General features: G+C 45.2%; 1 protein-coding gene across 5 annotated transcripts in view; it reads left to right on the top strand.

Annotated features, from left to right (window-relative positions):
* The window catches only part of LOC143296999 (zwei Ig domain protein zig-8-like), a 606,029-nt gene that overhangs the window by 244,094 nt on the left and 338,800 nt on the right, over positions 1 to 23,135 (top strand). For all 5 annotated transcript variants that reach the window (XM_076609106.1, XM_076609107.1, XM_076609109.1 and 2 more), the window contains one exon: positions 16,298 to 16,410. The gene's annotated coding sequence lies outside the window, so the exon portion shown is untranslated. The remainder of the gene's footprint in view (positions 1 to 16,297; positions 16,411 to 23,135) is intronic.

Genomic DNA, 23,135 nt, shown 5'->3' with positions numbered 1-23,135 from the left:
AATTCTATTCTGACACGTGTATGCATCGATTTGTACAAATATAGCTTTGCATTTTTTGCCATCTGTTTGGAACTATCTTCCTTCGTTCATTAAGACGTGCGATTCATTACGTTCCTTCAAATCGAGCATATGAAAACTTCTCCAAAAACAATAGGCCCACAAAGCAAATATAACCAGCCGAAAAACAAACAAAAAAACACCATATCATGCCTTTTCTGGGAAATTTGTATCTGTACCTTTACATACAGTGAAGTTTTTCATTTTATTTTCTCCTTTGTGGTTTAATGTTTTACATGTTCGCCAGTTAATTGGGTGTTGTTATCTGTAACATGTGCATCAGCAAATTAATCACTACTGTATATAATGTACAATGATATAGTTGTGTTTCTCTGTTCTCTTTATGTCCACTGTCTGTTTCTCACTTGGGTCATTTCGTTGGTATGTTGATTGAATCTCTTTTGTAATCAGTTTACTACTTTTAATTTCGAACCATTTATCGAACATTCACTGCAATTCTTTTTGCATTTTTAATGGTTTTGACCATTCGTATGAGACGTGAATAAACATTTCAAAACCAGTTTACACCCACATCATGCTTAACATTCAACATTGTGCGTGTTTTTTTTTTGTTTTTTATGTGTGTGTGTGTGTGTGTGTGTGTGTGTGTGTGTGTGTGTGAGTGTCTCTGTGTGTGTATGTGTCATACAGACATATATACATACACACTGACAAAATTGAATTTAACTGAACTGTATTGCTTCTATTTTCCTAATGGGGTATTAAAATGTAAGTTAAACAATACTTTTTTCATCGAATCATCGAAAGAAAGGTGGTAGGATGAAAACAAACAAACAAACAAAAACATATAAAAACGGCATATACAGTATGAATCATAGACGTATGAATAATAATGAAGTGACATTTACAACACAGCATAACTAAAGAAGAATGATAGAGAACGAGAGAGAGAGAGACAGAGACAGAGGGAGACAGTAACACACACACACACACACACACACACACACACACACACACACACACACACACAGAGAGAGAGAGAGAGAGAGAGAGAGAGATAATAAACGAGTTTTTGTTATTGGTTTTTTTTTTTGTTTTTTTTTTTGTTTTTTTTGTTTTTTTGTTACGAACGATGAGGAGACAAGCATGGAAAGTTATTCCTAATCAGAATGCATGAAGCGAATGAGGGACAGAAGAATCAAAGAGGAAAAGAAAAGAAAAGGGCAAGAAACAAGCAGTGAGATAAATGGACAGAGAGAAAGAAAGAAAGAAAGATAGATAGACAGACAGACAGAGTAGAGAAGATACAGAGATATGGAAGGGAAGAAAGGAATACTGGACACATGGCAGTCATTCCAAAACAACAGCTCACCACACCACCCCCTTTCACACGTGCAGTTCCTGGAGACTGAGCGGTAATGACACTGGCTGGAAGCCACTGGGACAGCGAACAACACAAGGAAGCAGTGCTTTCTACAAGAGGTGGTCACACTGTGTTGAGGGAGGGAGGATGCGGAGGGGGGGGGGAGGTGACGGGGTGTTAGGGGGAATGAGAGAGAGGGTAATGCAGACTGTTTCCTCTCTCTCTCTCTCTCTCTCTCTCTCTCGTCCTATTGCCTTTCTCCTCCACTTCTGTCTCTCTACTTTTGACCCCCCACCTCTATTTCCAAACCCCCTCTTAATCCCCTTCCCATCCATTCATCCATCTCTCCGTCTCTGTCTGTCTTGATCCCTCCAGTTAATCACCCTCCTCCCTCCAGCCCTTCTTCTTCCAGGGAAAGGTTCTGGGTTTGTTTTTACTGTATCCTCTATTGTCCTGCAGTATGCCAACTGATGGGTAAGCGCAAGCTGCAACATTGCGTGCCGTTGTTTGTGATAGAGCTCGATCGTTGTTTAATGTTACGAAGCTGATTTCTTTCTTGCTGCTATTTTGGTCTTTGTAATTTTTAATATAATTTGATCATTTGACATTTGGTAACTAAGTCGGACAGTTTGACCCGTCAGTCCTTTGTTCATTCTCTCTCTTCGGCCCCGATCTGGCACTGTGTTCGGGGAGCGTAATAAACGACAGATACTTCCTATGATCTTCAACCAGTCAATCAGTGAATCAATGGAAATGATTGATTTGTGAAATTTTCGGACGAATCTTGTGTAAACGAGTTCAGTGCTTCTTTAAATTGCGCACTTCCGTTCATTGTTCCTTTAATTTGGTACTTCCTGACGCCCCATTCTTATGTGATGGCTACGCTTTTACGTTGACTCATCCTGGTGGCAATTAGATTTAAACTGACAGCACTTGGCATGATTGTCACTCAGCCAGGCGTGCAAGTCATTCCAGAATTTTAAACTGAATTCAAACAACACTCTGAACCTCATCAGTGCTCGGCAAGCAAGGGGCTGATCGCTTCCAAATGTTTTCATTAAGACGAAAGAAAATGTCTGCATATGCATTAACTTCAATGTATAAATGGATACAAATAAACACACACACACACACACTCTCACACATACACACACACACACACACACATGCATACAGACACGCACGCATTCACACACAAACACATACTAACACACACTCACTCACATGCACGCACGTACACATGCATACATACACAATCGTCAACATTATCATCATCGTCACTATCACAAGCAACAACTGCCGTCGCCATCATTGCCACAACAAACACGATTCTCTGTTTCGTCCCTGATGTTGAAGATCAGGGCGGGAAGTTAGAAAGCTGTCCATTTTGCTTCATGAGTGTTGCGCGGTGTATTTACTTAACAATTCGATAATCTCTTTTACGGAAGTGAACGTACATGGTATTACACTGCTGCTTATGTGGCAGTGTTCCTGAAATTTGCGGTTGGCAACAAGAACACTAGATGTTGTACAAGACCACATGCCATAATATTTTTTCCACCAACTGTAATGTTTCTCTGTGTTTTGTTTATATACATGTAGCTGTTATTTCTCTCGTGAGGACACTTTGCATTAACACGGGAGACACATTGACTCATTTCCGCAGGTTTAAAACTGGAATGAAGTCTAGACGTCCCTCAAAATAACCTTAGTTCGCGGTCACTGCAAACAGTACAGTTGTAAGTCACACACAGATTGACAATGTGGGGAACACATTTTGAGCGTAGACTTCGCGAAAGTCGTCATAATTTGGACAGCCACACCGTTACAACCGAACTGGGCTCAGTTCAAAGTTGGCAACAGGTTGTCCCCGCGGACAGACAAAGTTTATCAGGTCGAAGTCAGGGGAGAAATTATGAGAAGTGGAAACATGTGGTGGGTTCTGTGTGGGCAGAGAAACAGCACAGATTACAGCCGACAGCTGGACTATGAACACGCCGTGTTGTGTCGCTGTGGTGTTCAATGACACTGCACATTTGAAGTGAAGTGAACAACCTTCATTGCTTGCGGTCAGAGAACTGCCCATTTCATGCATCAGCATGCTGGGTTTCAATTAAGTCAAATGCGTTTTACTTTCAACAATAACCAGAAAGGGTAGTAGGTTTTATTTTTTGACGTTGTCTTCTTAAATGAGATAAAATATTGATTGACCTTTGGAGACAGTTAATTAGTTTTTGCAACTTTTTTTTTTTTTTTAAATACCGTATTGAAGAAGTCTAATAGTCTGTGAGAATTGGGAATCCACGGATGCTTGCTCACACACACATACACATGCATGCACGCATGCGCACACACACGACTCGGCTGCAAAGGTCGCCTCATGCAAGCCGGCCCTAGTCTAAAAAAGGGAACCTATTTCTTCCAGGCGGCTCGCCTTTCAAACGACAGTACGACTTCACATCACGATGTTGTCTGTCGTTGCTGGAGACCTTTGAGGTGCACACAATATCAAAGCAACTTCTTTTTCAAGAAAATCATCTTGGATCTTGTGTTGGTGTTACTGGGGTTTCCAGACAGCTCGGGAAAAAACGTGTGAAAAGCTTCTTCCCTGTCCATTTCCCCTCATGTTCTAATCGTCGTTGTCTGTGTTATTTCAGCTGTATGTGTGCGCGGCAGTGTTTTCTCTTACCCTCTGTCTCGGCCTCTGTTTTGTGATGGTGTTTTGTTTTTCCTGTCTGTCGATATATCTTTGTTGTTTTAATCTCTACACCCATCTCCCCCTCCCCCTTTCTCTCTCCCTCTGTGTCTGCCTGTCTCTCTTCATGCCTTTCCTCCCATCTCTCTCCCTCTGTGTCTGCCTGTCTCTCTTCATGTCCTGCTCCCATCTCTCTCCCTCTGTGTCTGCCTCTCTTCATGTCCCTCCTCCCATCTCTCTCCCTCTGTGTCTGCCTCTCTTCATGTCCCTCCTCCCATCTCTCTCCCTCTGTGTCTGCCTCTCTTCATGTCCTGTTCCCATCTCTCTCCCTCTGTGTCTGCCTCTCTTCATGTCCTGCTCCCATCTCTCTCCCTCTGTGTCTGCCTGTCTCTCTTCATGTCCTGCTCCCATCTCTCTCCCTCTGTGTCTGCCTGTCTCTCTTCATGTCCTGCTCCCATCTCTCTCCCTCTGTGTCTGCCTGTCTCTCTTCATGTCCTGCTCCCATCTCTCTCCCTCTGTGTCTGCCTACCTCTCTTCATGTCCCTCCTCCCATCTCTCTCCCTCTGTGTCTGCCTCTCTTCATGTCCTGCTCCCATCTCTCTCCCTCTGTGTCTGCCTGTCTCTCTTCATGTCTTTCCTCCCATCTCTCTCCCTGTGTGTCTGCCTGTCTCTCTTCATGCCTTTCCTCCCATCTCTCTCCCTGTGTGTCTGCCTGTCTCTCTTCATGTCTTTCCTCTCATCTCTCTCCCTGTGTGTCTGCCTGTCTCTCTTCATGCCTTTCCTCCCATCTCTCTCCCTGTGTGTCTGCCTGTCTCTCTTCATGTCTTTCCTCTCATCTCTCTCCCTCTGTGTCTGCCTCTCTTCATGTCCTGCCTCCCATCTCTCTCTGTGTCTGCCTCTCTTCATGTCCTGCCTCCCATCTCTCTCTGTGTCTGCCTCTCTTCATGTCCTGCCTCCCATCTCTCTCCCTCCACCAGTCTCTTTCTCCGTCTATTTCTGTGTCTGCCCGTTACTCTACCTGCTTTGTCTGCTTTGTTTCTGATGATCTCTCTGTCTCCTCCATCTCCCTCTCCCTGTCCCTGTGTCTTCAATTTTCTCGTTCTCTCTGTCTGTCTGTCTTTTTCTGTGTATGCGTGCGTGCGTGTGTGTGTTTGTGTGTGTGTTGCACAATCGTCAAGCGCCGTCTAAAGGTTTTCTCAGGTGTGACAGTGACAATACTGAACCAAAATACATTGTATTTTCTTCCATCTGTTCAACCTCTGTACTCAGTATACCACTCTCTACGACGTGAGTCCAACAGTTGTCAGTTCCTTCCCTACCTGCCTTACATGCACGTGCCAGCAGTAACAGAGTGAGCGCCTGGTCGAGCGCACGTGCAACTTCCCAGGGACATTCAATCTGTTTCGTCAGTTTTCCTGGTTGCATTGGCACAGCCTCGTTGTTGATTATTAGTAGAATGGTGTGTGTGTGTGTGTGTGTGTGTGTGTGTGTGTGTGTGTGTGTGTGTGTGTGTGATAGAAAGAGAGAGAGAGAGAGAGAGAGAGAGAATGTGGAAAGTGGCTTTATTCTTGTTTTTTCATACTCAAGCATCCTTATTTATGCGGGTGACGTGTACACACTCACTCACTCACTCAGGCCCATAACTACAAAGTAGTCGTTGGGGGAAGCCTGAGGACCACAGACGCAACCTCCCTTCTCCATCTGTCTCTGTCAGCAGCCGCCGGCAGCAGCTCACGTGTATGGAGTCCGGTCCATTCTTTGATGTTCTCATGCCAGTTCTTCCGCTATCTTCCTCTTCTTCTCCCGCCCTCGATGGTGCCTTGCATGATTGTTTTGGACAGACTGGTGTGTCGAGTGTTGTGCCCAAACCATATCAGCTGGCGTCTCTTCACAGTTGAAAGGAGAAGTTCCTGAGGTCCAGCAAGGTTCTCAATTCTGCTCCGTACATATTCATTGGTCCTGTGCTCAATCCAGGAAATTTGAAGGAGTTTCCTCAGGCATTTGTTCTCGAAAGCCTGGACCTTCTTTTCAGTTTCGGCCGTCAGTGTCCATGCCGTGCAACCATACAGTACAATGGAGACCACCAGGGCTTTGTAGAGTTTGAATTTTGTGGAGAATCGGATGTTACTTTTCCACACTCAGTTTGGTCATGGCTGAGGTGGCTGTGCCAATACGAATTCTTATTTCTGCTTTGCAGGTTCCATCCTTTGTCAGGGTTGCTCCTAGTTTCCGACATCTTCCAGTTGTTCTCCGGTCATGAAAATAGTGGCATGGTCCATGTTCACGCTGTTTACCATGGTATTGGATTTCTGTGTGCTGACCTCCATTCCGTAAGCACCCGCTCTATCAACAGGTCTGTTGGTAAAGTCCTGCAGTTCTTCGTTCGTTCCCCCCATCAGATCTATATCATCAGCAAACCGGATGTTGCTTATTCGTCTGCCACCAATGGAGATAGAAGTCTCATGGTTTTGCAGTGCCTCCTACATTATCCTTTCCAAGAATAGATTAAACAACACAGGAGAGAGGATACAGCCTTGTCTGACACCGACGGTCGTTCTGAAAAACTCCCCAAGTTGGATGTTGAGGAGCACTGCACTGTTGGAATTCTTGTATAGGGCCTCTGTCACGCTCACGATGCCTTCGTCGATTCCATATCCCCTCAGCACATGCCATAGTCCCTTATGCCAAACCCTGTCAACGCTTTCTTGAAGTCAATGACGTGTACAGTGAGATTTTAAGGGGAACAATGAGTGAGAGTGATGGAAAGGGGGCATTTGACGGTGGGAGAGAGGCCGGGAGAGGACGGCTGTGATGGCACGTGGAGACAGAGGAGGGAAAAGTGTGCCATCAGGCTGTGTGTTGTGAGGCCCTGAGTGCATGGGTCAGGGATGGGGTGACAGCAGTCAGGCGGGGGAGGAAGGTGCAGTGGTGACGTCAGTAGGGTAGGGGTACAGATGGGGGCCGGCTGGTAAGAACAGTGCAATAGTGGGGCGTGGTGCAGGAATGGAGGAAAGGCGGGTGGGATCATGTGGGTGGCTAAACATGTGGAATGGTGGGGTGATTGATATGGTTGTGGGGGTAGGGGGTAGCGGCAAAGGTGGGAAAGGATTCGGGGGGGTAAGACATGTGAATGACGGGGGTAAAGGAATGATTGGGACAGGTAAAACAAGTAGAGTGGTGGGCTGAGGTGGGGGCTTGGGGTGGGAAAGGATTCGTGCAGGTAAGAAATATGAAATGATGGGATTGAGGTTCGGGAGGGATCGGAAAGGAACGTGGAACAGTGAAATCTGCAGAATGGGGGTAAGGGTGTGTGTATTCATGCGGGTAAGAAATGTGGAATAGTGGATTGGTGATGCTGGCCTTATGGAGGATTCTGACGTGTAAGAATGATGAAACCAAAGGAGAAAATATTCAGTGAAGTTTGGAGAGGAGAAATGGAGAAAGAAAATTTGACAGGGACTGAGTGACACATCAGAGAAAGGAAACAGCAGTGCACGTTATATGCTCTCGCTGTCCCGCAGCCCCCTCCCTTCTCTCTCTCTCTCTCTCAGTCTCTCTCCTCCCACTAGTCTGCCTAATTACAGTGTTGCTGGTGTTCATCATAAATGTCACCATCATCATCATCAGCATCGTCATTATCATCACCATTATTATTGTTGTTGTCTCGTCATCATCATCATCATCATCATCGTCGTCGTCGTCGTCTTTTTCTGATTATCATCATCATCATCGTCATCAGTAGTAGTAGTATCAGCAGCAGCAGCAGTGGCAGTAGCAGTAGTAGTATGGTTGTTGCTGTTGTTATTTTACCACTATAAACAGGCACATGGCGCGAAACTTCTCTTGCCTCAAACAGTGCACATTGTCCACGGGCCCGAGACACACCATCCAGTGTGCAGTGTGGAGGCTGACCTGCAAGAAGCCCACACAGTTTTCGTGGCCAGCAAGGCGTGAAAGCTAAACGACCCCCACAGGATCCACTTCCTTCCCTGCACACACATGAAGAGGGGCACCCTGTCTCGTAAAGACAGCTCTCAATCATTTCGTCTCATTCCATGCCCAGAGATAAAATCGATTCAATAACATACACGCGAGTGCGTACGTTTGCGCGCGCGCGTGCATGCACACAAAGTCACACGCACGCGCACATGAAGCTTGTAAAATGAAAGAGAATGATTCATGATGCACATGTATGTGTTCGTGAGAGAGAGAGAGGCAGGGGGGAGGGGCAGAGGCTAGTATGCGCGTGCTCAAAGTGTTAAAATTCACATTTTAGTTACACACACACACACACACACACACACACACACACACATACAATCACACATTTACACACACACAGTCACACACACACACACGCATGCGTCATACCTCTCACATATCACGATTGTAAGTGCAGTGGAGAAATTTGTTTTGCAGTTAAGTAACAAATGCTGAACTATTCGCAAAAGGTTAAAATGGTTTCTTGCTGCAAAAGGCAGCTTCCTGGTTTTGAAGATGCATGTCCGTATGACACAGCACGTGATGCCCTGAATGTAGTTTTGGTGGAGGCTGTGGAAGGGGACTTGGGGGTGCGGGGCCATTCGGTGTTCACAACTGCCATCATTTTCTTCTTTCTTTCTTTCTTTCTTTTTTTTCATGTACTTTATCTCTTTTTTCCTGTGTTTCTTTCTTCTTTGTGCTTGGGAGAACATTACGCCGAATATTGCCAACTGATGTGATTCAGAATGATACAACTGAAGTTTCCATTTTCTGTCCTGTTGTCTTTCTTTATTCAGTTATTTACCGAATCCACATAAATTCTAACCGTATTCTTTTATGGATCATTCACGTATGTTATTTATTTACCTTGTCAGTTTTGCTTACTCAGGTAAATGGCTAGTCTGTTGTGACTTTGAGTTGAATTTTGATTGGAGTATGCTACATCTTCCATTATCTTTCTGTTCCATCCTCGTTTCTTTCCTTTGGTCAGTGCACTAATGAAAGCAGTATATGACAGTCTGATCTATTTCGTCAAAAGGAAGTCAGATTATTTAATTATGTTCCTTTTTTTACGATCTGTTAAACAGGAAAATTGTATCATAACGTCAGCAGTTAGTACTTAAATAAAGATCATTTCTTGGGAATACACTCGCTTTCCGAACACACCTTGATCTTATCATTATTTCTTTTATGGAACGTGTCTTTGTGAACAGGTTCCAGTGAAACTGGATTTCCGTTGTGTGATGCAAACAGGAAACATTTGATTCAAACACAGTCATACAGTGCAGTGCAATAAAAAAAAAATGGTTAGGTTTGTAATTGCAATAGATGGAAGTGGGTGTGGGGATGGTGGGGAGGGGTTTGTACGTCTGTGGTTGCTGTGCATGTATGGATTATATGTCCATTCTTTAATCATTACACGATTTTTGATGGAAGTCTCATATCCCCCCCCAGCCCCCCCGCCCCCCTTTTGCCTTTTTTAAAAAATTATCTGTTTATCTCTCTCTCTCTCTCTCTCTCTCTCTCTATATATATATATATATATATATGTGTGTGTGTGTGTGTGTGTGTGTGTGTGTGTGTGTGTGTGTGTGTGACATTGAATTTGCCTGTATTAGAATTTGGTTAGCTGTCCGTGGGGAAAGTTCACCATCAGAATGTAATTATCTATTTTTCTGTTATATATGCATTTTCTGTGAACCCACCAGCACTGATTTGTTGTAACACAATTGTGCCAAGAACGTGTTTGTTTGTTTTGGGGGGTTTTCCCTGCAGGTTCTTTTACTTGCTTTACATGCTGCATATGTAGTTGGTGTATTGTCTGATGTGTAAAACTAGCACACAGATCATCAGCAGACAGGATTGGTAGTTGGTGTATTGTCTGATGTGTAAAACTAGCACACAGATCATCAGCAGACAGGATTGGTAGTTGGTGTATTGTCTGATGTGTAAAACTAGCACAGATCATCAGCAGACAGGATTGGTAGTTGGTGTATTGTCTGATGTGTAAAACTAGCACACAGATCATCATCAGACAGGATTGGTAGTTGGTGTATTGTCTGATGTGTAAAACTAGCACACAGATCATCATCAGACAGGATTGGTAGTTGGTGTATTGTCTGATGTGTAAAACTAGCACACAGATCATCATCAGACAGGATTGGTAGTTGGTGTATTGTCTGATGTGTAAAACTAGCACAGATCATCAGCAGAGAGGATTGGTAGTTGGTGTATTGTCTGATGTGTAAAACTAGCACACAGATCATCATCAGACAGGATTGGTAGTTGGTGTATTGTCTGATGTGTAAAACTAGCACACAGATCATCAGCAGACAGGATTGGTAGTTGGTGTATTGTCTGATGTGTAAAACTAGCACACAGATCATCATCAGACAGGATTGGTAGTTGGTGTATTGTCTGATGTGTAAAACTAGCACACAGATCATCATCAGACAGGATTGGTAGTTGGTGTATTGTCTGATGTGTAAAACTAGCACAGATCATCAGCAGAGAGGAATGGAGGGATCTCATTCTCAAATCCTGACTCGAATCTGCCATTTATCTTGGTAGCTACCAGTAGTTTATTAAGTAAAGGATTACCTTATTGATCGACGTGGTATATTCAGTTATTGATTTATACACTCGTTCATTCATCCATTCATTCAATCATATATGTATTCTTTCTTTCTTTCTTTTTTGTGCTTTTTTTCAAATACTCACGAATGGTTTGTTTATCTAATCATTTTATGTGCTTTCATTATTTTGTTGTTTATATTTGCTGGAGCTTGGTTTGGGTCGACACTTTATCCCCAAACTGGCATTCTCTCGATAGAGCCCGTGTCAGTTCACGTGTTATGTGTTTTCACGCCGTGTTGACCACAAAGATTGCGGCATGGAGGGGAGGTCGGGGGGGCACACGAGGGTCAGTGGGTGTCTGACATGAGCGAGGAATAAACGAAGTGATTCCTACAATATCTCATTTTACTTTACATTAGGTTTGTTGTTTGTTTTGTTGTTTTTTGTTTTGTCTTGTTTTGTTTTCGGTGGTGTTGTTGCTGTCGTTGTGTACTGTTTGTTTGTTTTTTGTTTTTGTTGTTGTTGTTGTTTTTTGGGGGGTGAGGTGTGTGGCAGTGAGGGGGGGGGGGGGCGTGTGTGTAAATCACACTTCCTTTTTCTCTTTCCTTTCTCTGCTCTCATTATCTGTCTGTCTGTCTGTCTGTCTGTCTGTCTCTCTCTCTCTCTCTCTCTGGGAATGCTGTGAATGCCAACTGCTTCTGAACAGTCTGTGGTCAAGGTTTCTTGTGGAAGGTCACTCCTGCTAAACGTGTTCCATCGTGATTGGAAAAAGTGTCTCTCATCTGGATATATTTATTGTTGGACGTACTGGCTGTGTCAGACGGACCATTTTAAGTTAGGAATGGTAGACTAAATCAGGGACACCGTGTTTATATATGTTGCTGTGTATGTTTTTGGAGAACTCGGCTTAAGTCTTATATAACGTTCCCGAGATTGAATGCCAAAGGTACACTTTGAGAGTTGGTGGCGAGTTGACCATCACAGTGTCTTAAGTTTTCAATCCGGTGATATGCGTTTAAAGTGAGAGTAAAGTCATTTTCCCGGTCTCTCCTATTTCCTGACCTATTTTTGTCCTGACCTGTTCGCTAAAACAGCCGGTGACATCGTTTTGGCATAAAATATAACAGCAACGGTCCTTTGTCAATATTAGCATCACACCATCATACTCCACTCTCTCCCTCTCTCCCCCTCACACACACACACACACACACACACACACACACACACACACACACACACACGGAGAGAGAGTGACCACCCCTTTGGGAAAGCACTGCTTCCTTGTTGTGTTGTTGTTTGTTGTCCCAATGGGTTCCAGCCAGTGGCATCACCGCAGAACGCCCAGGTATTGCACGTGTGGCAGGGTGGTTTGGTGCGGTATTGTTTTGGAATGACTGTCATGTGCCCAGTATTCCTTTCCTTCCGTCTCATCGTCTTCCCTACTCTTTTTGTCTGTCTCTCACTCTGTATCTTTCTGTCTATCTATCCGTCTGTCTGTCTCGCTAGCTGGCTGGTAGGCTGGCTGTCTAGATCTGTCTATGTATCTATTTTCCCACCACATATCTACGTATTTATATAGACACTCTCCATTGTAATGAAATTCTAGCCCGGGTAGTTAGGACAGCAATTGCCTCCTCTGCTGTTCTGATGGTCATAGTCGGACACGACTGACTATCATACGTCTACGTATTTATCGATCAACTAACTTTATATCTCCCTATCTGTCTGTCTTCTGTCTGTCTGTCTTTTGTCTGTCTGTCTGTCTATTTGCCTTGTGTCTTTATTTATTTACCATTATTACTTTATGTATGATACTCGCCATCGCTCGACGATTATGGTCATCAGGATGGAAAAATGATTTCACTTGATATTGTATGGTCTGTCATGACATTATGACAGCAGTTAAGAATGACAGTCATACAAACGCTGGCTGTGACATAGACTATGAGTCACAAAAAATCATGCAAGCAAATTGCTCTCGCCATTTAGGCTTCAGACGCCGGAATGCCAGAGGCATTTTGTCACTGTCTCACAGAAACCTCAGATTTCTGATTGTCTGTCGTGAAAAAGTGAATTTGATAGCAATGCCATGGCAACTGTTGTTCGTGTGTGAAGGTGATACTGGGAAGACACGGATTTTGTGAGGATTCAATGAAAGCATTTTGAAAGTATATATCAAACGTCTAAATGTATCTTTTTGGTTAGATTTCTTTTTTTTTTGTCCGTCATTTTGACTTTACGAATAGACTGGTGATATATGTTCAGTGCGGCATACTGAACACTGTTGCGGTGAATGCTTCAAAAATATAGCGATCCCACGTGTCACGTGGTAGTTGTAGCAGTAGGATGGGAGCGGGAGGAGCAGCGACAGTGATAGCAGTAGAGTCCTGTGCTTACAACTTGCGACTTGCTGACAGCCAAGCAGTTAATATGTCTAAACGTTCTAGGAAAACAAATGTTTATAGTTTAAAACGTAGAACTTGCGACTTGCTAATAGCCAATCAGTTGATGTCTACTAACATTTTGGGAAATTCGTCTTCAATTCAAAACTTAGAACTTGCGACTTGCTGTTTAGCCAATCAATATGTCTGAACGTTTATGGAAAACTCGTCTTCAGTTGAAACAATTGAATTAAAAAAAATGCCTGTTAAATAGTCTTGGCGATCCATGTGACTTTTGCGTTATTTGTTTTAGAATCAGTGAACATTTCGTCATAGTGAAGAGTGTAAGCTGGCTTGTACCTTCATTGCGAGGTTTGGGATCCACTTCTGAACCCTCAGTTGGCGCAAAGTCACGTCACTAATTCCCGCATCTGACATGGGCATATTGTTTTTCTTTACATGATGCAGATATGCATGGCATGGTTGGTAGGTTCTGTCCATTACTATTTGTTTTTTTACAGTAGCTTCCATTGCAAGATCTTTAAATATTTATTTTGCAAAAGAAGCTTTACGCGTGGTTACTTAAGACAAGTACATTGAACTTTCAGAGACTGTTATTGATTTCGTGCACTGTATGTGTGTAAAAGTCAGACGGGTCTACTTTCTCTTTGAATCGGTTTCTCTAAAGGTCGGTCTGTCTCTGTCTCTGTCTGTCACACACACACACACACACACACACACACACACACACACACACACACACACACACACACACACACTCACACACACTCACACACACGTGCGCGCGCGCGCGTATAAATTAGTTGCTGTGGGTTTTTTTCTTCTGGTCCCCCTTGCGTTTTTCTTTTCATTGTGTGTTGTTGATGAGAGACGGGTTATATCTGCGATGTTTGGTATCCCGGACTTTCTTGGGTCGACCACCGTTTCACTATGTATATATATAAATTCATTATGACAATTCAGAATAGATGGGAAAAAATGTGAACATAAACAATAACAGATGTAAGTGATTATGCTGATATATATATATATATAACACATGAATCATTTTATGGTTTTTAGTCACAATATATAAAGTCACAGACACAAACACAGAAACATAAGCACACACACACACACACACACACACACACACACACACACACGTTTTGCTATGTCATTCATCTTTATGTTGAGCGCAGAGCTGCAGTCATTTCTAGCCCAGCCATGTTACCATTGTCTTCTACGTCCGCTGACAACCTCTTTTTTTTTGTTTATTTGTTTGGCTAGAAAGCAGCGCTATGTGAAGTTTGTAGACACGAAATGTGAAGGAGGGTCTTCCTGCTTTGAAAGTGGACTGGGGAGTTCAGGGAAAGAGGAGGGTGGCGGGTGGGGGCTGGGGGTCATTCTCTGTCCACTTACACCTTTATAGTTTGCTTTCTGTCTGACTTCCGGCTTACCGTCCATCTCCCAAAACCCCAAACCCCTGCCCACTTTTTTATCGCAAACAGATGGAGAGATAAGCAGAATGTCTGCCCGTCATCCAAAGAGGGCGAAGCAGACACATAGAAAGAAAGTGTGAGAGAGAGAGGGGGTGCATATAGGGGACAGTGAGAGGCAAAACAAGACACATTCTTTATTGACGAGAGAGAGGAAGGGGAGAGAGAGAGAGAGAGAGAGAGAATGAGTAGACACATTATTTATTAATGAGTCTAATAAGAAAATGTATGCATTTTAACATCCATTCCTAAAAAGGGCACTAAAATGAAGAAACAATTTATCATCAGAAAAAAGGAAGAAACAAAATAATACACAGAGAGAGGGGGGAGGGAGGGGGAAAGCAATTCATGATCACTAGAAAAGAAAAAGGGGAGGGGGGGGGGGGGGACAGAAGAGAGGATGAGAGAGATTGTGAATGTATCACCTTGTTTTCAAGAAAACTGAAGACAAAAGAATTACCAGCTTACATAATACTCTTATGCATTCTGTGGCTGATTAAGAAAAGAAGTAATCTCATTCAGTGCTAATGTTAGGGTGATTCTCGGAACGAAAAAGGCAAAGTAAATACTGTCCATCTATATGTATTCCCATCTCTATCTCATTGTCTCTTCTCTACTGTGTCACATAGTGTAAATCAGCTGTTTGATTTGACATGTCCTAGAACAAGGAAAGTAGAAATCCTTCATTCACTAATTTCCCTCATTTACTCCTCAAATATTCACAGTCTATCTTTCCATTCTATGCTTCCTTGTTTCATTTCTCCACTCTTTCCTTTCTTTCAGCATGTTTTCTTTCCTTCCTTCTTTAATATCCCCCCCCCTTCTTCATTCCTTCATTCCTTCCGTTCTTCTTTCATTTATCCATCCGTCCTTTCTTTAAGTTATCAGTCCGCCCTTTCTTTAAGTGATTTCTTTATGCTATCAATCCATCCTTTCTTTAAGTTATCCATCCGTCCTTTCTGTAAGTGATCCATCCGTCCTTTCTGTAAGTGATCCATCCGTCCTTTCTTTAAGTGATCCATCCGACCTTTCTTTAAGTGATCCATCCGACCTTTCTTTAAGTGATCAATCCGTCCTTTCTTTAAGTGATTTCTTTAAGTGATCCATCCGACCTTTCTTTAAGTGATCCGTCCGTCCTTTCTTTAAGTGATCAATCCGTATCCGTCCTTTCTTTCAGTGATCAATCCGTCCTTTCTTTAAGTTATCCATCTGCCCTTTCTTTAAGTTATCAATCCGTCCTTTCTTTAAGTGATCAATCCGTCCTTTCTTTAAGTGATCAATCCGTCCTTTCTTTCAGTGATCAATCCGTATCCGTCCTTTCTTTCAGTGATCAATCCGTCCTTTCTTTAAGTGATCAATCCGTCCTTTCTTTAAGTGATCCGTCCGTCCTTTCTTTAACTTATCAATCCGTCCTTTATTTCTTCTTTCAGTTATTCATTTGACCATTTCCTCCTTCCTTCTTTCCTTTATTTCTTCTTCCAGTTATCCATCCCACCCTTTTCTCCTTCCTTCTTTCCCTCCTTTCTTCTTTCCTCCCTTTCTTCTTTTAATTATCCACCCGGCATTTCCTTCTGCTTTCCTGTCCTTCCTTCCCCCCCCCCCCTTTTATCTTTCATTCTTTCCTTCCTCCATCTTTTCCTTCCCTCCTCACCTTCTCCCAGCTTTCCCATTCTTTCTTACTTGATCCACGTTTTGCTTTCCTGTTCACCTTCATATTTGCTTTCTTCTGTCCTCCCTTTCCTACTTGTCTTTGTACATGCTTTCCTCTTTCATTCCATTTCAGGCACACTGCAACCAGCGGGGAAGACAGGCCAACAGGCAGGCAGTGTGACCGTGCACAAGAGGCTGGCTGGGTCGAACGGGAATCTTTCACGCAGCGTGTGAAGAAGTGTGAGGGTGAGTGTTTACCATTTTGTATGTCAGTGTAAGTGTCAGTATGATTCCTTGTCTCTTCGTCTGTGTGTTTGTTTGCTTGCCTGTTCGTCTGTGTGTGTGTCTGTGTGTCAGGGAGCGGGGCTGTATCGAGGGGGGTAAAGGGTCTATCAGAGTAAATTGCGCCAGTGTTTCTGCTTGACTAGTCATCCGTCCGTATCTGGCTGCTTATGTTGGTGTAAATATGTCTCTTCTCTCTGCCAGTGTCTGTGTCTTTCTCTGCCAGTGTCTGTCTCTTCTCTGCCAGTGTCTGTGTCTTTCTCTGCCAGTGTCTGTCTTTCTCTGCCACTGTCTGTCTTTCTCTGCCAGTGTCTGTGTCTTTCTCTGCCACTGTCTGTGTCTTTCTCTGCCAGTGTCTGTGTCTTTCTCTGCCAGTTGCCAGTGTCTGTGTCTTTCTCTGCCAGTGTCTGTGTCTTTCTCTGCCAGTGTCTGTCTTTCTCTGCCAGTGTCTGTGTCTTCTCTCTGCCAGTGTATGTGTCTTTCTCTGCCAATGTCTGTGTCTTTCTCTGCCAGTGTCTGTCTTTCTCTGCCAGTGTCTGTCTCTTCTCTCTGCCAGTGTCTGTCTTTCTCTGCCAGTGTCTGTCTCTTCTCTCTGCCAGTGTCTGTCTCTTCTCTCTGCCAGTGTCTGTCTTTCTCTGCCAGTGTCTGTCTCTTCTCTGCCAGTGTCTGTCTCTTCTCTCTGCCAGTGTCTGTCTTTCTCTGCCAGTGTCTGTCTCTTCTCTGCCAGTGTCTGTGTCTTTCTCTGCCAGTGTCTGTGTCTTTCTCTGCCAGTGTCTGTCTCTTCTCTCTGCCACTGTCTGTGTCTTTCTCTGCCAGTGTCTGTCTCTTCTCTCTGCCAGTGTCTGTCTTTCTCTGCCAGTGTCTGTCTTTCTCTGCCAGTGTCTGTGTCTTTCTCTGCCAGTGTCTGTCTCTTCTCTCTGCCACTGTCTGTGTCTTTCTCTGCCAGTGTCTGTCTCTTCTCTCTGCCAGTGTCTGTCTTTCTCTGCCAGTGTCTGTGTGTTTCTCTGCCAGTGTCTGTGTCTTTCTCTGCCAGTGTCTGTGTCTTTCTCTGCCAGTGTCTGTCTTTCTCTGCCACTGTCTGTGTCTTTCTCTGCCAGTGTCTGTCTCTTCTCTCTGCCAGTGTCTGTCTTTCTCTGCCAGTGTCAGTCTTTCTCTGCCAGTGTCTGTCTCTTCTCTCTGCCAGTGTCTGTCTCTTCTCTCTGTGTCTGTCTTCTCTCTGCCAGTGTCTGTCTTTCTCTGCCAGTGTCTGTGTCTTTCTCTGCCAGTGGTCTGTGTCTTTCTCTGCCAGTGTCTGTCTTTCTCTGCCAGTGTCTGTCTTTCCTCTGCCAGCTGTCTGTGTCTTTCTCTGCCAGTGTCTGTCTCTTCTCTCTGCAGTGTCTGTCTTTCTCTGCCAGTGTCTGTCTTTCTCTGCAGTGTCTGGTCTCTTCTCTCTGCCAGTCTGTCTCTTCTCTCTGCCAGTGTCTGTCTCTTCTCTCTGCAGTGTCAGTCTTTCTCTGCCAGTGTCTGTGCTCTTCTCTGCCAGTGTCTGTCTCTTCTCTCTGCCAGTGTCTGTCTTTCTCTGCCACTGTCTGTCTCTTCTCTCTGCCAGTGTCTGTCTTTCTCTGCCAGTGTCTGTCTCTTCTCTCTGCCAGTGTCTGTCTTTCTCTGCCAGTGTCTGTCTTTCTCTGCCAGTGTCTGTCTCTTCTCTCTGCCAGTGTCTGTCTTTCTCTGCCAGTGTCTGTCTTTCTCTGCCAGTGTCTGTCTTTCTCTGCCAGTGTCTGTCTTTCTCTGCCAGTGTCTGTCTCTTCTCTCTGCCAGTGTCTGTCTTTCTCTGCCAGTGTCTGTGTCTTTCTCTGCCAGTGTCTGTCTTTCTCTGCCAGTGTCTGTCTTTCTCTGCCAGTGTCTGTCTCTTCTCTCTGCCAGTGTCTGTCTTTCTCTGCCAGTGTCTGTCTTTCTCTGCCAGTGTCTGTCTCTTCTCTCTGCCAGTGTCTGTCTTTCTCTGCCAGTGTCTGTCTCTTCTCTCTGCCAGTGTCTGTCTTTCTCTGCCAGTGTCTGTCTTTCTCTGCCAGTGTCTGTCTCTTCTCTGCCAGTGTCTGTCTTTCTCTGCCAGTGTCTGTCTCTTCTCTCTGCCAGTGTCTGTCTTTCTCTGCCAGTGTCTGTGTCTTTCTCTGCCAGTGTCTGTCTTTCTCTGCCAGTGTCTGTCTTTCTCTGCCAGTGTCTGTCTCTTCTCTCTGCCAGTGTCTGTCTTTCTCTGCCAGTGTCTGTCTTTCTCTGCCAGTGTCTGTCTCTTCTCTCTGCCAGTGTCTGTCTTTCTCTGCCAGTGTCTGTCTTTCTCTGCCAGTGTCTGTCTTTCTCTGCCAGTGTCTGTCTTTCTCTGCCAGTGTCTGTCTTTCTCTGCCAGTGTCTGTCTTTCTCTGCCAGTGTCTGTGTCTTTCTCTGCCAGTGTCTGTCTCTTCTCTCTGCCAGTGTCTGTCTTTCTCTGCCAGTGTCTGTCTCTTCTCTCTGCCAGTGTCTGTCTTTCTCTGCCAGTGTCTGTCTTTCTCTGCCAGTGTCTGTCTCTTCTCTCTGCCAGTGTCTGTCTTTCTCTGCCAGTGTCTGTCTTTCTCTGCCAGTGTCTGTCTTTCTCTGCCAGTGTCTGTGTCTTTCTCTGCCAGTGTCTGTCTCTTCTCTCTGCCAGTGTCTGTCTTTCTCTGCCAGTGTCTGTGTCTTTCTCTGCCAGTGTCTGTCTTTCTCTGCCAGTGTCTGTCTTTCTCTGCCAGTGTCTGTCTCTTCTCTGCCAGTGTCTGTCTTTCTCTGCCAGTGTCTGTCTTTCTCTGCCAGTGTCTGTCTTTCTCTGCCAGTGTCTGTCTTTCTCTGCCAGTGTCTGTCTCTTCTCTCTGCCAGTGTCTGTCTTTCTCTGCCAGTGTCTGTCTTTCTCTGCCAGTGTCTGTCTCTTCTCTCTGCCAGTGTCTGTCTTTCTCTGCCAGTGTCTGTCTTTCTCTGCCAGTGTCTGTCTTTCTCTGCCAGTGTCTTGTCTTTCTCTGCCAGTGTCTGTCTCTTCTCTCTGCCAGTGTCTGTCTTTCTCTGCCACTGTCTGTCTCTTCTCTCTGCCAGTGTCTGTCTTTCTCTGCCAGTGTCTGTCTTTCTCTGCCAGTGTCTGTCTCTTCTCTCTGCCAGTGTCTGTCTCTTCTCTCTGCCAGTGTCTGTCTCTTCTCTCTGCCAGTGTCTGTCTTTCTCTGCCAGTGTCTGTCTCTTCTCTCTGCCAGTGTCTGTCTTTCTCTGCCAGTGTCTGTCTTTCTCTGCCAGTGTCTGTCTCTTCTCTGCCAGTGTCTGTCTCTTCTCTCTGCCAGTGTCTGTCTCTTCTCTGCCAGTGTCTGTCTCTTCTCTCTGCCAGTGTCTGTCTTTCTCTGCCAGTGTCTGTCTTTCTCTGCCACTGTCTGTCTCTTCTCTCTGCCAGTGTCTGTCTCTTCTCTCTGCCAGTGTCTGTCTTTCTCTGCCAGTGTCTGTGTCTTTCTCTGCCAGTGTCTGTCTCTTCTCTCTGCCAGTGTCTGTCTCTTCTCTGCCAGTGTCTGTGTCTTTCTCTGCCAATGTCTGTGTCTTTCTCTGCCAGTGTCTGTCTCTTCTCTCTGCCAGTGTCTGTCTCTTCTCTCTGCCAGTGTCTGTCTTTCTCTGCCAGTGTCTGTCTCTTCTCTGCCAGTGTCTGTCTCTTCTCTCTGCCAGTGTCTGTCTTTCTCTGCCAGTGTCTGTCTTTCTCTGCCAGTGTCTGTCTTTCTCTGCCAGTGTCTGTCTTTCTCTGCCAGTGTCTGTCTTTCTCTGCCAGTGTCTGTGTCTTTCTCTGCCAGTGTCTGTCTTCTCTCTGCCAATGTCTGTGTCTCCTCTCTGCCAGTGTCTGTGTCTTTCTCTGCCAGTGTCTGTCTTTCTCTGCCAGTGTCTGTCTCTTCTCTCTGCCAGTGTCTGTGTCTTTCTCTGCCAGTGTCTGTCTTTCTCTGCCAGTGTCTGTCTTTCTCTGCCAGTGTCTGTCTTTCTCTGCCAGTGTCTGTGTCTTTCTCTGCCAGTGTCTGTCTTCTCTCTGCCAGTGTCTGTGTCTTCTCTCTGCCAGTGTCTGTCTTTCTCTGCCAGTGTCTGTCTCTTCTCTCTGCCAGTGTCTGTGTCTTTCTCTGCCAGTGTCTGTCTCTTCTCTGCCAGTGTCTGTGTCTTTCTCTGCCAGTGTCTGTCTCTTCTCTGCCAGTGTCTGTGTCTTTCTCTGCCAGTGTCTGTCTCTCCTCTCTGCCAGTGTCTGTGTGTTTCTCTGCCAGTGTCTGTCTTTCTCTGCCAGTGTCTGTGTCTTTCTCTGCCAGTGTCTGTCTTTCTCTGCCAGTGTCTGTGTCTTTCTCTGCCAGTGTCTGTCTTTCTCTGCCAGTGTCTGTGTCTTTCTCTGCCAATGTCTGTGTCTTTCTCTGCCACTGTCTGTGTCTTTCTCTGCCAGTGTCTGTCTTTCTCTGCCAGTGTCTGTGTCTTTCTCTGCCAGTGTCTGTCTTTCTCTGCCAGTGTCTGTCTTTCTCTGCCAGTGTCTGTCTCTTCTCTCTGCCAGTGTCTGTCTCTTCTCTCTGCCAGTGTCTGTGTCTTTCTCTGCCAGTGTCTGTCTCTTCTCTGCCAGTGTCTATCTCTTCTCTCTGCCAGTGTCTGTGTCTTTCTCTGCCAGTGTCTGTCTTTCTCTGCCAGTCTCTGTGTCTTTCTCTGCCAGTGTCTGTCTCTTCTCTCTGCCACTGTCTGTGTCTTTCTCTGCCAGTGTCTGTCTCTTCTCTCTGCCAGTGTCTGTCTCTTCTCTCTGCCAGTGTCTGTCTTTCTCTGCCAGTGTCTGTCTTTCTCTGCCAGTGTCTGTCTCTTCTCTCTGCCAGTGTCTGTGTCTTTCTCTGCCAGTGTCTGTCTTTCTCTGCCAGTGTCTGTCTTTCTCTGCCAGTGTCTGTCTTTCTCTGCCACTGTCTGTGTCTTTCTCTGCCAGTGTCTGTCTTTCTCTGCCAGTGTCTGTCTCTTCTCTCTGCCAGTGTCTGTCTCTTCTCTCTGCCAGTGTCTGTCTTTCTCTGCCAGTGTCTGTCTCTTCTCTCTGCCAGTGTCTGTGTCTTTCTCTGCCAGTGTCTGTCTTTTTCTGCCAGTGTCTGTCTTTCTCTGCCAGTGTCTGTGTCTTTCTCTGCCAGTGTCTGTCTTTCTCTGCCACTGTCTGTCTCTTCTCTCTGCCAGTGTCTGTCTTTCTCTGCCAGTGTCTGTCTTTCTCTGCCAGTGTCTGTGTCTTTCTCTGCCAGTGTCTGTCTTTCTCTGCCAGTGTCTGTGTCTTTCTCTGCCAGTGTCTGTCTCTTCTCTCTGCCAGTGTCTGTCTTTCTCTGCCAGTGTCTGTCTCTTCTCTCTGCCAGTGTCTGTGTCTTTCTCTGCCAGTGTCTGTGTCTTTCTCTGCCAGTGTCTGTCTTTCTCTGCCAGTGTCTGTCTTTCTCTGCCAGTGTCTGTGTCTTTCTCTGCCAGTGTCTGTCTTTCTCTGCCAGTGTCTGTCTTTCTCTGCCAGTGTCTGTGTCTTTCTCTGCCAGTGTCTGTGTCTTTCTCTGCCAGTGTCTGTGTCTTCTCTCTGCCAGTGTCTGTGTCTTTCTCTGCCAGTGTCTCTGTCTTCTCTCTGCCTTTTCCGCCTCTGCTTGTCTGCCTGTTGTCGTTTTTTTCTTTTCCATTTCTGCTGCATGTAATATCTTGTTTTTGTGTTTGTAGGTATTTTTTCACTATATTTAAGGGCTCGATGTGAGAGTCGTTATAATCACATTCCACTACTGTCTTGAGATAAAGTTCGTTTCCTGTCCTTCTGTCTCTCTGTCTGTTTCTCCATCTTTCTCGACCTCTCTCTTTCTCTTTGACACATTTTCTCACACGCTGGTGCATGTGTATATATGTGTAAGCGTGCATGTGTGTGTGTGTGTGTGTGTGTGTGTGTGTGTGTGTGTGTGTGTGTGTGGTGTGTTCACTGTATCTCTCTGTCTCCGTCTACCTCACTACCAGTGTGTCTTTCCTTTCTGCACATCCACCATCCCATCTTCTTCCTTCCATCATTCTGCTCTTCTTCTCATACGTCTTCTTCTTTTTCTCTTCTTCCTCCCCCTCCTCCTTTTTCTTCTTCTTCTTCTTCTGCTCCTCCTCCTCCTCCTCCTTCTTCTCCATCGCTCTCTTCCTGCTTGGTCGAATCTGCGAGTTACTGGCGCATGCCTTTCTCTCGGGCGAGCAAACCACTCAGTTTAGCTGTGAAGGCAAGGAATGATCGCTCAGACGAAACAAATGGTAATTGCCACTTCTTTCTACTGCTGCCCCTTGGAATGGGATCGCTGGGGTTGGTTAATGTGTCCGTGTGTGTGTGTGTGTGTGTGTGTGTGTGTGTGTGTGTGTGTGTGTGTGTGAGGGGGAGAAACGTAACAGTTTATCAAGTGCACTTTTTGTTCACGGGCGTATAATTCTGTGAATAATTTTGGATTCAGTGTCTTCCCAGCCCTGTCTCCACCCGCCACGCCACTCTGTGTGGGTATGTCTGTCAGTGTGAATATATGCCTGTCTCTCTGTTTGAATCTCTCTCTCTCTCTCTCTCTCTCTCTCTCTCTCTCTGTCCCTCTGTCTTTGTCTGCCTCTGTCTGTCTGTCTGTCTCCCTCTCTCCATCCCTCCCTTTCTCCCTCTCACTCTCTCTGTCTTTCCTGCGCTCTCCCTCAGTTCCCGTGCTGGGAAAATAAGA

The sequence above is a fragment of the Babylonia areolata genome, chromosome 22 (assembly GCF_041734735.1).
Source record: "Babylonia areolata isolate BAREFJ2019XMU chromosome 22, ASM4173473v1, whole genome shotgun sequence".
NCBI classification, from domain to species: Eukaryota; Metazoa; Mollusca; class Gastropoda; order Neogastropoda; family Buccinidae; genus Babylonia; species Babylonia areolata.
Note: the sequence above shows the minus strand (reverse complement) of the source record. Positions and strands in the feature narration are given on the sequence as shown.